Genomic DNA, 13,250 nt, shown 5'->3' on the forward strand with positions numbered 1-13,250 from the left:
GGCTCAAAGTTTTATGACCTAGAGCTGTCTCCAAGGTCTTGGAGCCTCATTTTCCCTTGAAATATACACACACCTTCAGTTAGGTCCATCTCTTTCGAGGTTTCTCACTGTTGTTAAAAATAAAAGGCTAAAGTGGGAGGCAACAGCATTTATTTGAGATTTAAAACAGAATAGCCATTTGGGAAGCACTGATTCAGGCAGAAACCCAAATTTTGTTCCAATTTAGAGACAAGGACAAAGGGTGTTTATGAGAAAGGGAAGGGGAACAATTACTACATTAATCGAAGGAAGGCATTTCTGTGGGTGCAGAATAAGCTAACATAGTGATGTTAATTCTAAACACTATTTTAAATTTTCAGTCCTTGGTCATTATCAGGTATTCATAATATCTGCTTTCCTGTTCTCTTTGCAAACAGTTCTTTGGGACACAATGTTGCTTTTGGGCCAGTGCAAAGGTTATTTTGCCCTGTTTGGACATTCCAAAGGTTTGAGGTATAAGACATGCAAGGCAGTTCCTCTGGGATGGCAGCTTTGACTCCGTTTTAAAGTAGCTGCATTTATATTATTTTTTGCACTGTATAGTTGTAAATTAACTTAGCTGAGGATCCCAAGATTTCAGCAACATTTATCAGAAAACCCCAGCTCTTCAAAGATTCTGCTTCTCTTGCTAACAGTTCTCTCCATTGGGCCATGACAGAAGCAGGACGATGACCCAGCAGTCTGTGTTGCTTGAGGCGGTTCCACAAGAATTGGCTTTGCTCTCCTCCATCTGAATTGAGACACCGTGCATTGGGCTGCCAGGCTAACGTCTGAGGTGGCAGTGGGAAGGGAAAGAGGTGACTTGGGCAAGAAGGTAGGTGAAGTGAGCAGGAGGTGAAAACCTTCCGTGTATTGGTAGCAGGGAGTACTGTCTGTGCAGCACTTGGGAGAGGGGATATTTCATGAGAAAATGGAGAATGGCAGTCTTAAGACTCCAAAAGGAAAAAGAGGGGGCTAGAGAAGCAGTAAGCCAGGAAGCAAGTGTATTTCAAAGATATGTTGGAACCCCTTCTCTGGGCTGAAACCCAAGAGAGTGAGGAAGAGAGTATGTGTGTTTGTTTTAAGTTGGGGTGGGGAGCCAAATCTGTGTGGAAGGCAAAAGGAGGTCAGATGACCTCTGCAGATGGACCCAACTGGTTTCTGCTTGGACACACAACATCATGGCACAAATCCACACCCTTTCTACCAGAATGTAATCTGAGAAAACACCTGGCTGCCTCGGGTCAGAGGTATAGTAATATATGGCTTAGTGTGAAGTAGGTAGTTGGTTCCTAAAAGCAGTGATCAGATGACCCTCACAGATAGAGATTGGAGCCACTGATACTAAACAAGATCTATGCCAGCCTCTCTTAAGATTCCTCAGGGTGGTGAACTTTACATTTCATTTCTAAGGCATCGACCTTGTGAAAATATGCTCAAGTTCTACTGAGGTAGTCACATCTGCCCAGATGTAATACGAAGCCTTCTGTGCTAAGAAAAGAGAATTCACAATCTTAAAATTGAAAAGTTTATGTCTTTAAAATTTCTAACAGTCTAGAAGTGCTTCTAAGTAAAACTATATTTATGTGAATTGTATTCCCGAAGTGGCTTTTATCTTTTAAAAGTTAATATTTCGGGAGTCCAGCGAGTCTGTAATCGACTTGAAAGCAGCTGGAGCATAGCAGACAGTCTGGGAGAAGTGAAAGGGACCATTGATGCAGAAACTCAGTGATGCTTTCCAGATTGGGGCAGAAACAGTTCAGGGGTGGGAGAGAGGGTGGCTGAGTGGGAGCAGCCCTGCTGACGGGGCACCTGTGGGCAGAGAGTCTGGGGAAGATTCTGTTCATTATTTTGCGTCACCCATCCCCACCTCCATCAGTAGGAGAGGAACCGGCGAGGCTGCAATTTTTGTGATGCTTTTGGTAAAGTATGTTTGTGTGTATGTGTGTAGTCTGGGGTAAAAGGCAGTGTTTATTGTGTTGATTGATCTCAGGATGTACTAAAGGAGAGCCCTCTCCCAGCTCCCGTCACCACAGAACCCAGTCCTCGTTGGAGCAGGAGGCCCGTGCTGGGCTCAGTCCTCCACCGTACAGCCCCAACCACAGAGATCTGGGGCCTGGGTGGATCCAGGCTCTTTCAGGACCAACGGCCACTTCAGCAAATGGCAGGGATCCCCACCCCTGAAATACAAGTGGGATTCTTCATTATTTGCCTCTTTAAATCCTGAGTTAATCTGACATTGATGTTACCGGTGATGGTGACTTTTGGCTCCGTTTCACAAGACTTCTTTTCAGGGGAGATTGAAAGGCATCCCGTTCTCAGGGCTGTAACTGTAGATACCCATTTTGAGAGCGGGCTGTACAGCTGTGACTGTTCTTATCTTCCCCTCTGTGATTTCTACATTCAATAAGGAAATCCTTCCTCGTCAAGAGGAGAGTGCTTATTGTAAACCTTTTAGTACAGATTTCCGCAGACTTAAACATTAGCAATACATTCTTCTCATGGCACGTCCCAGACTTGACATGATATGGGTAAAGCCGCAGGGGCCCTGACACCTTTTCTGTAAATATCCATCAGTGTGACATTCTAGCTTCTCAGCAGTTAAGGTGCTGAAATAAAAGCATTGGCTGGCATAAAATTCAGAAGCTTTTTAATCAAGCCCTCACCAAGACAAGCATTTTGCCCATAGCAGAAACTATAAGGAGGATAGAAATGTCAAATGTCTTTGACTAAGTACTTTGGTTGGAGGTGGGTTTTGTTGTAGCATGAGCAAACGAGGGGTAGATTTGTCTCATAACAAGAGGTTTGGAGGTCGTCAGCCCGGGGCCAGATACCTTGGCTCTCTCTGCTTTGTCTTCTTTATTGGGTGTTTTTTTTGACATCCTACTGGTCACCTCATGGTCACAAGGTGGCTGCATCCTCTTCAAGATCCAGCTGGAAGAAGGAGTCAAGAATGAAACGGTAGAAGATGAAGGAAGGGCCCTTTCCTTGAGAGGTCTCTTCCCCTGGCAGTGGCAGCCAGCTGCCTTTATCTCATTGACCACGAGAATGGTACATGTCCACTAGCTTAAAGTGAGGCCAGGAAATTGAGTCACATGCTTTCCTGCCTCCACACTAGAGGAAGGCAAGGAAAAAAGTGACTGGGAATGTGTGTTGAGTGTGCCTACCTGTAATACCTGCCACAAAAGGTCACAGTAAAATATTACCAAGTAGAACAAAGCAGGGCTGGCAGTCGGCTTTACCAACATAAATTGATTTTTCCCAGTTTTTCTCCAGGTCATGGCCAGGACTGGTGTCTGGTCAATTAGGCTATGGGAGTCGGGAAAAACAAGGATTGGCTAAGAAATCCATCCATGCGCAGAACCAGTGCCCTACGACAAAAACTCGAAGTACTAATAATGACATGGAACGAGGGATGACCAAGTTTAATATCCCTATAAATGCTTAATCACTACTCTGTACACCTAAAACTAATATAATATTGAATGTTAACTGTAATTGAAAAATTAAAATTAAAAAGTAGTTTAATATTCCTAATCTGGGAAGAAAAGTTAAAGAGTGCTAATATTGATAGAAATGATGTGTATCAAATCTTATTTCAGGTGCTTTTGGATGTTTTCCCACAGTAATCTTTGAGTCAGATACTGTGAATCATATTGAACAGTTATGGTCACTAATGACTGCTCAAAGAGGATGCACCGTAAGTGGAAGTGGAGGATTTGAGTCCAGGTCTGCCTGACCAATTCCAGGATCCCCGTACTATCCCACGCTGCCGTAGGTACCCCAAGGCCCCACAGGGACAAGTCTGGGTCTTCTTCCTTATGACGGTCCTGCCCAGGCATCCACAGACTTACGAGAATGGCACTCAGGCGGGGGACCCAGGAAGACGGTCCCAGTCCTACCAATTACAGCCCTCGTGTTGGGTTACGATTGCCTCCAGCCACTGCTCTTCCACTAGAATTGGAGTCCCTCGAGGGCAAGGACTGTGTCCTGTTCAGTATTGTATCCCCAGTAACTGGCATATAGTAGGTACTCAGTAAATATTTGCTGGATAAGAAATGAATAAAGGACTGTGCTATCATACTGTCAGTGTTTTATGAGTGCCTAATGCTAGGCCATGGTAGCCACTCACTAAATGTTTCTGAACTGGTCCATGTAGGAAGGAGAACATCTCTCCATCTGATGTGACCAGACAACAACAGTTCCTGGGAGAGCCAGTCAGCATGTGAGCCAGTCTTTAGGACAGGATTTTGAAACACTGAGGTTTGGGGAAGAGTGCTTTAGGTGGAGGAAATAGGGACAAAGTTGCCAAGATGAGAAAGTACACAGTATTAAGGGAGAGGCCAGTTTGAGTGGAGAAAAGGCACAGCCGAAGGATAATAATAGGTATTGGAGAAAAGGGGTGATTGCCGGATATGACTGGGAAGACCTGGGTTAAATACACTGGTTGTCCATTCTGGTTTTCAGAGAGCCTTTAACAATGCTGTGACTCCAAACGGCATTTCTCAAACATTCGGCCTTGGGACCCTTTTCCTGCAGAGCATTTCATGGAATCAGTTTTCCACAGAACACATTTTGGGAAATGCTGATCTAGCCCAGCCCCACATTTATAGACAAGGAAACCCAGAGAGGTGACTTAGAACCACATAGCAGATCCTGGAATGGAAGCCGTATCAAATCATGTGACCTCCAGTATAATTAGCTCATTTGTGATGTGAAGATGATGTGTGTATAAAGGACAGCTTCTTCATTACAGGGAACTTGAGCTATTATTCAAACAACAACCTTGGTGCTAAAATTCCCCCCGCCTCCCCCGTTTTGTACAGTGGTATTTTATATACATCACCATGACTCTGAGCAGAGATGAGAGCTGCCGGTCTCTGTCGTTGCCTGTGCAGCCTCCAGAATCTTGGGAAGAAGGTTCATCTTAAATCAGTTCCAGGTTTGACTGGAGGCAGAGAAAGGACGTTCTCCTGAACAGCCATTTTTAGGTAAATACCGGGACTGCTGCAAGTCACAATTTGTGCCTCTCTCCTCGGCTCTCCTTGTCCCCAACCCTTCCACCTGCTGTGGTAGGCAGAATGGCCCTCCAAACATGTCCACATCTGAATCCCCGGAACCTGTGAATAGGTTACCTTACATGGCAAGAGGACTTTGCAGATGTGATTAGGTTATAAACTCGAGAGATTAGCCCAGATTATCTGGATAGGCCCAATCTAATCACATGAGCCATTGAAAGCAGAGAACTTTCTCTGGCTAAAAGCAGAAATGAAGCCATGGATGGAAGAGTTAATCTGAGTATGAAGATAATATGATGCCATCTTTGAAGACGAAGGGGGCAACATGAGGAGAAATGCAAGTGGCTTTAAGTTGCTGAGAAGAGGCTCCCCTCTGGCAATCATCAGGGGAACGGGGACGTCAGTCCTTAGTCCTTCTGACCACAAAGAATTGAATTCCGCCCCAAATCTGAATGAGCATGGAAGGAGAGTCTTCCTCAGAGCTGAGGAACCAGTGGAGCCCACTGGACTTCTGACCTATAGACTGTGAGATAATAAATTTGTGTTGTTTTAAGCCACTGAGTTTATGATAATTTATTTTGACATCCTTAGAAAACCAACACACTTGGGTAAAGTCATTAACACGTCCAAAGTGGAAGCCTTGAAAGGCAGAGAAGTTAGGATAGAGCACCGCAAGGCCTGACTGGGCTTTGGGGCTGAGGGGGAATGAGGCTTAGTGTTTTTGAAAATCAGCTGCTTTGAGTCATTCACCTCCTTCTCCAGAGTCAGGCATCCCTGTATCTCTACTCAAAGTGAGGGTGGTGGCCCTGGGTAAAGGCGCTAGCGGTTCAAAGAGCTCCCTGAAGTAGGGCCGCTTCTGTGTCTTTTTACCATATTCATGTGCTGTCCTGACAGCCAAATCGTGGGGTCTCCATCATAAATGGCCCAAGGTCTCTGCAACTCAACTGATAGTTGCTATTAATGGATGTATCACTTGAAAGTGGCTGCTGATTTACTAATCCTGACAGGTTGAAATGTGGTTATTAAAAAAGATAGCTCTAAAGACTGCTGCTGTTGAACAGCCCAGCTTTCTGAGGGAAGCCTTTAGCTTTTCAACAGAGGGCATTTCCCAGAAGGGAAACCATTTGTCTAGGAGTCCAAAATCAACATCACCGCTCTTGGGAAAGAATTTCAGCTTCTATGGTAGATAAACCGACTACCCATTTTCTGAGTTTTGGTACTCTTTTTGTTTCTAAATGTGGAGGAAAGTGTTCGCATTCTTTTATTTTACGAAAATAAAAGGGAGACTTGGAGAGGGGCTTGGTTCTGCTGGCCTGAAACCTTTCTTCTTTTTGTTCCCATTTTGTTTGATTTTCTGAACCTATTTAAAGTTATAACACAATTGATTTAATTATTAAAGCCATGGAAATTTTTGTACAGCATCTTATCTATGATGGCACGCATGTTGTTACAAAATACTTTCATTTTTAAAAGGTCAGGATTAATTTTAATGTTAAAGAAATTTGGAAATACTGTATTGGATAAAAGTACAGTTTAAAATCAGGGAAGCGTCTTAGATTACTTAGAACAAAACATCCTTTTTTATTACACTTGAGTGTATCTGCAGGCTGTTTTATTCATGCTCTATTGTCATCTCTAATGCACGTAGAAGATATCTTTCCCACAGTGTGATTCAATACAGGCGCCCAAAAAGATGGTCTCGGATTTCATGTGTCTGGGTAATTAGTGGAGTTTGAGCGGCTCAGTTTAACCGTTTGAAGGTCAATAATGCATGAATTTCTGGCAGACTGCCAAGCACACAGTTCATAAACACACTTGTATGGGGACTGAACATTTTTATACTTAAAAGAAAATTTGTGTTGAATATGAAATAAGTAATGTTAGGATTAGTTTTGCCTGGAATTTAGTTTTATGGCAAGTTCACGTTTTAGTATGATAGAAAAAAGTTCTGATGTGAATGCTTTCCAAATTTCCAAAGAGCTCTTCGTTTTGCATATTTGGTAGCACAGTCTCTTATGGACCTTAAATCAAATGCAAGCACCCCAAATTAAAATGTCTATATTTAGGGCAGCCGGATGGCTCAGTTGGTTAGAGCACAAGCTCTTAACAACAAGCTTGCAGGTTCAATTCCCGCATGGGATGGTGGGCTGAGCCCCCTGCAAATAAGACTGAAAACGGCGGCTGGACTTGGAGCTGAGCTGCACCCTCCACTAGATTGAAGGGCAATGAGTTGGAGCTGATGGTCCCTGGAGAAAAACACTGTTCCCCAATATTCCCCAATAAAAAAATAAAATAAAAATGTCTACATTTAGATTCCATGAGGCGGCCCTCTTAGAATTGTTTAGATGCCTTAAAATATAAGTTAAATATTACATGGTAATAATAGTTAATTTTTGTTCCCCTAAAGGGAAAGTTCTTACGTAAAACTTTAATTTTGTCCCTGAAATGTAACTAGAGCATTCAGATATCAAAATAAACACACTCAATTTTGATAAAGATGCTTTTACTTCAAGGGTTTTTTCAGTGGACAACGCAAAACCAGGATTGGGCCGAGGCAGACTGTATCTTGATTTTGCTTCTGCCTTTCTCACTTGGAGGCCCGAGGTCCCATGTCTTCTTTGTATCTGGCAGTTTCCTCTAAAATGGTCATGATTCTAAACTTCGCCTTAAACTAATTGATAATCACCTTCATGACCTGGAGTGAAGATATTGTTTGAAGCCCAATATTGTTTCCCCTACATCAGACCTCACACAGGGTGCCGGGGCTGATCACTGTCACATTTCTGTTGGCTTGTGCCCCCTGGACCCACGAACCCTGGGGAAAAGAGCCTTGCTGGACAAGTCACTCTGCTGGCACCAGCGCTCCCATTTATGAGAAGGAAAAATTTAAGTTTGCTTTACTAAAGCTTCCAGTTGGTGATTTGTAACTAGCAGATGGGAGTCCAGTGTCCCTGGTTGAAGATTTCTCCAGTACCACAGCTTGGGGAGGGTTTGCCACTCCAGCTGCCCTCTCTGGGTCTGGTGAAAGACAGTCTTGCTGTGTCCATATTTATCATGAATGTACCTCTTGCTGTTTTATATTTAAGCATGTGTATTCACACCTCATGAACTGGCCCGGAAATGGCTCTTTCAGCCACATTTCTTTGCTGTTAGGAAATAGCCAGGATAGGGTATTCTTCTCTTGGGGCCTTCCGAGGCCTGTGGAGGAGGCCTTTGTGTCTTGACATAAAGAAACCACCCCCCTTTCCTCAGATCTCCGATCATGTCTTTGATTGCACTGGATTATTGTCAAGGGATTGTCACCATCTCCAGGAGCAAGCTACGCTTTTCCAGGGTTCCCGCTCCTGTTGGCAGGGGCTCTCTAGGCCACTGTCATTAGGCACCAGGGGGCAGGGATGGGTTGCCTAGGGTTATATGAATTTATGTCCATCACACAGGAGGGTGATTCTAGTCACAGTTTGAGGATCCCAAGCTATAAGAGGCCTGGGCCTGCCCTGGATTTCTCTGGATGTCATCAGTTTTGATAGTTAAGAGTTCTGTATTTTCATTTGCTGATTGGGCATCTACATGCTACATACATTTAATCTGCTGTGCACTCTTCGCCCCGCCCCACCCCGCCCATAGACTTCTAAAAAAAATAATTGTTTTAAAACTCATAACTTGCCTTATCCTAACTTGGACATTTTAAAAAATTTTATTTACCAACTAAATCCTTTGGAAGTACAGAAGAGAATCATGAAATTAACAAAAATGTCCTTTGCAGAAAAGATGGCATTAAATGTAGCAGGCACAAATCTATATGATTCTGCTTTGTTGCTATGTTTTGTGAAACCAGTCTTTCAGCATGAACACTTTTCCCATTTCTGCAGCACCCAAGAGTACAAGACTGTGTAAACAAAGAGAGCATTGTTGTGAATTGTTTACTCTGCCCCATAGCCTCTCCTAGTCTTCTGATTCTTGCTCCTTCTCAGGGGTCAGAGGTCCACAGCAGGCCTGGACTTAATGGTGCTCTTCAGTTACCCACAGTAGTTGAGGATAAAGCCAAAGGGCGGGCCTTGTCTTACTGTAAGTGGGAAGCTGTAAGTGGGATCTTCTACACAGAAAGTTAAGTTTTGTAATTTAGTTATTATATTCCAAAACCCCAAGAAATGCAGAAGTAACCAACTGTGGTTATAGCTTGAACATGATTCCTGCATCCATCACAGAAGTTTCCATGTCAGGCACGGTTCACTCTGCTTCCTTGAATAAAAAACTCTTGATGATTTATGCACCTGGAGATGCAGCTTAGCAACGGCTGTGAAGGAAATGTACTCTAGGCTTTGTCTAGAAGGGAGTTCCAAAGCAGAGGTTAAATGCGATATAACATGTTCTCTAAAAGGCAGCTGACATATATTTGTATTAATTTTAAGAAGGAAAAAAAGGTAATTTGTCTTCCTAATTGGTAGTAGATTTGTTTACTCTTTTAAAATACACATCCCCTTGAGATGATCACTTCATAAGGTATATATGGATGTTGAATCCCCCTGTTGTAAACCTGAAACTAATATACTATATGTCAACTATAATTTAAAATAAATAAAATTTCAATAATAAAATACACATTTCCCACACCATGGTAGGAATTATGAATACAGTTTCTAAGAGTGTCTTTGGATTTGACCAGCAGTGTTAGGATTCTTTTTAAAAGTTTCCAATTTTAAAAATGTAAGAAAAAAACTTCTTAAATTTCTGCTTGTCAAAGTTTTTCATACGTTTCTGCTTGTCAACTAAAAGTGCTTTTTGAGAAACCTATTTTTTAACTTTTAGTTTGCAATATTTATACAGGAGGTTGCAGAGAAATAAATGTACAGGATCATCCCATGCACCCCATGAAAAATCTGACTGTTTCCCTATGAAAATATGGAAAAAGCTTAAGGATTGAACTAGAAAATGGGCTTTTTCAGGTCTAGCCCAAAGGCACAGTGGAGACCCCAATACTGGACCCCAGGAACAGCTTCCTTGTTTCATTTGCACAGAAATGGGCGGCTACCGGCAGGGGGCGCAGCCAGGGCACCAGACGCGCGCTGACAGCCTGCTCACTCAACTCTATTTTTAAAGTATTCCCCTTTCTGCGCATCTCAAAGTTCAAAGAGACTTGGTTTAGGCAGGGATGAGGTGAGGCTCGAATGTGTATTGTATGGTTAAGCAAGAAGGACTTCTTAGGTTTTGCCCTCTACTCCAATACTCTAGCCCTTTTCTTTCTAGTTAAGGAGACCTTTCCTCCATCTTCTTTGAATTAAGGACTTCTGGTCCACAGGAAGTGGGGGCTGGTAATCAATTTAAGATCACATATGAGGAAAAAAGTCACAACATTTTGACAGATGAGGAAAAGAGATATATAAAAGTTTGAAGTCATTTATTTTAAATAAGCACAGAGAATTATGTTAAAGAAACATACATATATTAGAAATTGTTCTTTAGGCCTTTTTGAGAACCTTGACTTTGCTGGGGTGGGGGTGGGGGGCGCTTCAAACTCTTTGGAGTGTATTTGCTGTTCTAATAATGGCTTTGAGCCACTGCTTTCTGCTTGGCCCCCTTTTAGCTCTTTGAAGTGTACTTTTTCTTCTAATAAACTGCTTTTTCACTACTTAAAAAAAAATTGTTCTTTAATTCTGTTTTGTCTAGTTGAGGAGGGAGATGAAAGAGAAGAAATATTAAATCTCAGATGCAGAGGGAAAAAGAAAGCCAAAGAGGGAATGAAAATAAGGAGAGAGGCTTTTTACCTAACTTAGCTCAAGGAGTTTCTATGAGGATTTTGAGTTTTTGGTCAATTAATGTCCCACTTGGACAGTTTCAAAGCACCATCTCTCATCACTGTCTTTTGAAATGTTAATTAATTGGTTAGCCATTCATCCTAGCTTCTGAGAATGCTATAGGTATCCTAGAGTCTCCCAATGGGATAGCCACAAGCACACCAACAGGGGATCCGTCCCTAGGCTGCCAAAGCAGCAATTCAGTTCTGCGTTGTGAACTTCCATGGCAGAGGTGCTCTAGGCTGACAGAGAAGCTTAAGAAAACAGGGAAACAGTCCAGGTGTGGTCTGCAGCTGAGGAAACTGCAGATCAGTTTCCTTCCAAGAGTCCTTTATCTTCAGGCAGATACGATAAGTATTATGGGACACTTAAACAGCTTTGGCTACAGCCCTTCTCACGTTGCCAGTCCTCACCCAGAACAACCCATACAATGTACTGGGTTCTCCACTGTCACTGGGCGAGGCAACTGCAGGATAAGTATAGCCAAGTTTTCTCAGTTCTTTGGCTTCCTTCTGGCTACACGTCACTCCCCCTGCAGTCCCCGGGCCATGTTTATTTGTTGACTGGTTAGCTGCTTTAACATTGCTGTCGTTAACGTCCTAAGCCCTCCACTCCAAAGAATGGTACTCAGACCTGCAGCCTGGACATCACCTGGGAGGTTGTTAGAAATGCAGAATCACAGGCACTACTTGAGCTCAACCCTTGGAGTCAGAATCTGCACATTAGCACAACCCCTTGATTCTCATACGCACATTCAAGTTTTAGAATCACTGCTGGTGGCATCTTTGGCTCTCATCCTTTTTTGCCATTTCATCTGCCGGAAACCACACTTATATCACCTTGAGATTCAGGTCTTAAATCAGTCTTCATATTGATTTTTTAAAATTTTCCCAATATACTCCAAGAATAGCTCCTTACACGCCCTTTTCACCCTTCATGTCTTCATTCCCATTTTTTTCTCCCATGCCTCTCCACTTTCTCCCTGTCTAACTTTAGAGATCAGATGACCTTGCTATGCTAATATCTTTTTCCTTCTATGCTTCAATGTTCCATTCTTCTGCCACCCTCAGTGTTTTGTTTTTTCTCAAGTCTCAGATAAGGTAATATCTTCCTCATTTCTAAGATAGTTTTTCTACCTGTGCCTTTATATATTTTCCCTTTCCCTTCCTTTGGGATCTTGCTGTATTGCTGGTCTCTCTCCCAGAGTCATTTCAGTCCTTGGCACGAAGCCCTTCCTCTTGGCATACAAATGTGCAGAGATCTTGAAAGAAAACCACAACATACACACACAGTCACATTCCTTTTGTGTTCTATTTCTCCTCTTTTACAGTCAGATTTTTCCAATAAATGGTCTAGAATAATGGTTTACAATTGGGGCTGTCCCGCACCCTGGACATTTAGCAATGGAGACATTTTTGGTTGGCTGCAACCCTGGGGGATGCTACTGGCATCTAGTGGGTAGAGGCCAAGGGAGCTACTGAATATCCTACAATGCACAAGACAGTCCTGCACAACAAATAATTATTTGCCTAGGGTAGCCAACCATCACTGTTTGCCTTCGACTTTCTTGGGTATAGCACTGAAAAATCCTATGTCCCAGAACATCCCTCAGTCCTGGGCATACTGGGATGGTTGGTCACCCTATATCTAGCCCAAAATGTCAAAAGTGCCGAAGTTGAGAAACCCTGACCTAGAAGGAAGCTTCATTAACTTTTTTCTCACAAACTCCCTTCATTCTGAATTTGTGTTCTTGTTTTGGAAATGGTCCTCAAAGTCCCCATTGGTCATCTTTCAATCAAGAAATCTAATGGCCCTTTCTCTTCTTCCTCAACCATTTTGATCTCTTTCAAGCATTTGACACTGTTCATTTGCTCTTCACTTCAAAGCATTTTTCTTCTTCTCATATTCTTGGTTCTCTCCTTCCTACCCTAATTATGACTGTGCTTTCTCTCTTTTGTGGGTGCCTATTTCTACTATCTCTTAAATGTAGATAGTCCCTTATTTAAGTGTTCTTTGGCTCTCTTCTTTACTCCTATTAAAGAATTGATTCCAGTTTTTAGCTTGAAATTGCATCTCTGTTGGTTGATTTCTAAATCTCTTTCCTGAGTCCCAGGCTTTCATTTCCAGTTAATTGAGGGATTCCCTTGGATGTCCAGCAGAACCTAAAACTCGACCCAAGTAACGGCAGGTTAAGACCATTCAATAAGTTGGCAAGGAAGGAAGACCATATAGTTTAGCTTACATTTCCAGCCTTATCTTCCACCTTGTTCTAATATAACCCTTAAACTCTATCCAACCAGGGTAACTCTATCCATGCTCACATACACCTTGTGCTTTCCTCCTTCCATGGTTTTGCTCCGTGTCTTCTTGCTAATTGGAAAACACTTCTGCCCTTTCCTTTTTCAAATCTTCCTAATCATTC

At 42.7% G+C, this 13,250-nt stretch overlaps 1 protein-coding gene across 2 annotated transcripts in view; it reads left to right on the top strand.

Annotated features, from left to right (window-relative positions):
- Nucleotides 1–13,250, top strand: part of STOX1 (storkhead box 1) — a 57,062-nt gene that overhangs the window by 34,828 nt on the left and 8,984 nt on the right. Inside the window, exon 1 of one of the 2 annotated variants that reach the window (XM_033131333.1) lies at nt 4,959–5,009. The exons of the other annotated variant lie outside the window; for it this stretch is intronic. The gene's annotated coding sequence lies outside the window, so the exon portion shown is untranslated. Of the gene's footprint in view, nt 1–4,958; nt 5,010–13,250 lie in introns of those variants that run through there. 2 annotated transcript variants of the gene reach the window in all.

Source organism: Rhinolophus ferrumequinum, chromosome 16 (assembly GCF_004115265.2).
Source record: "Rhinolophus ferrumequinum isolate MPI-CBG mRhiFer1 chromosome 16, mRhiFer1_v1.p, whole genome shotgun sequence".
Taxonomy (NCBI): Eukaryota; Metazoa; Chordata; class Mammalia; order Chiroptera; family Rhinolophidae; genus Rhinolophus; species Rhinolophus ferrumequinum.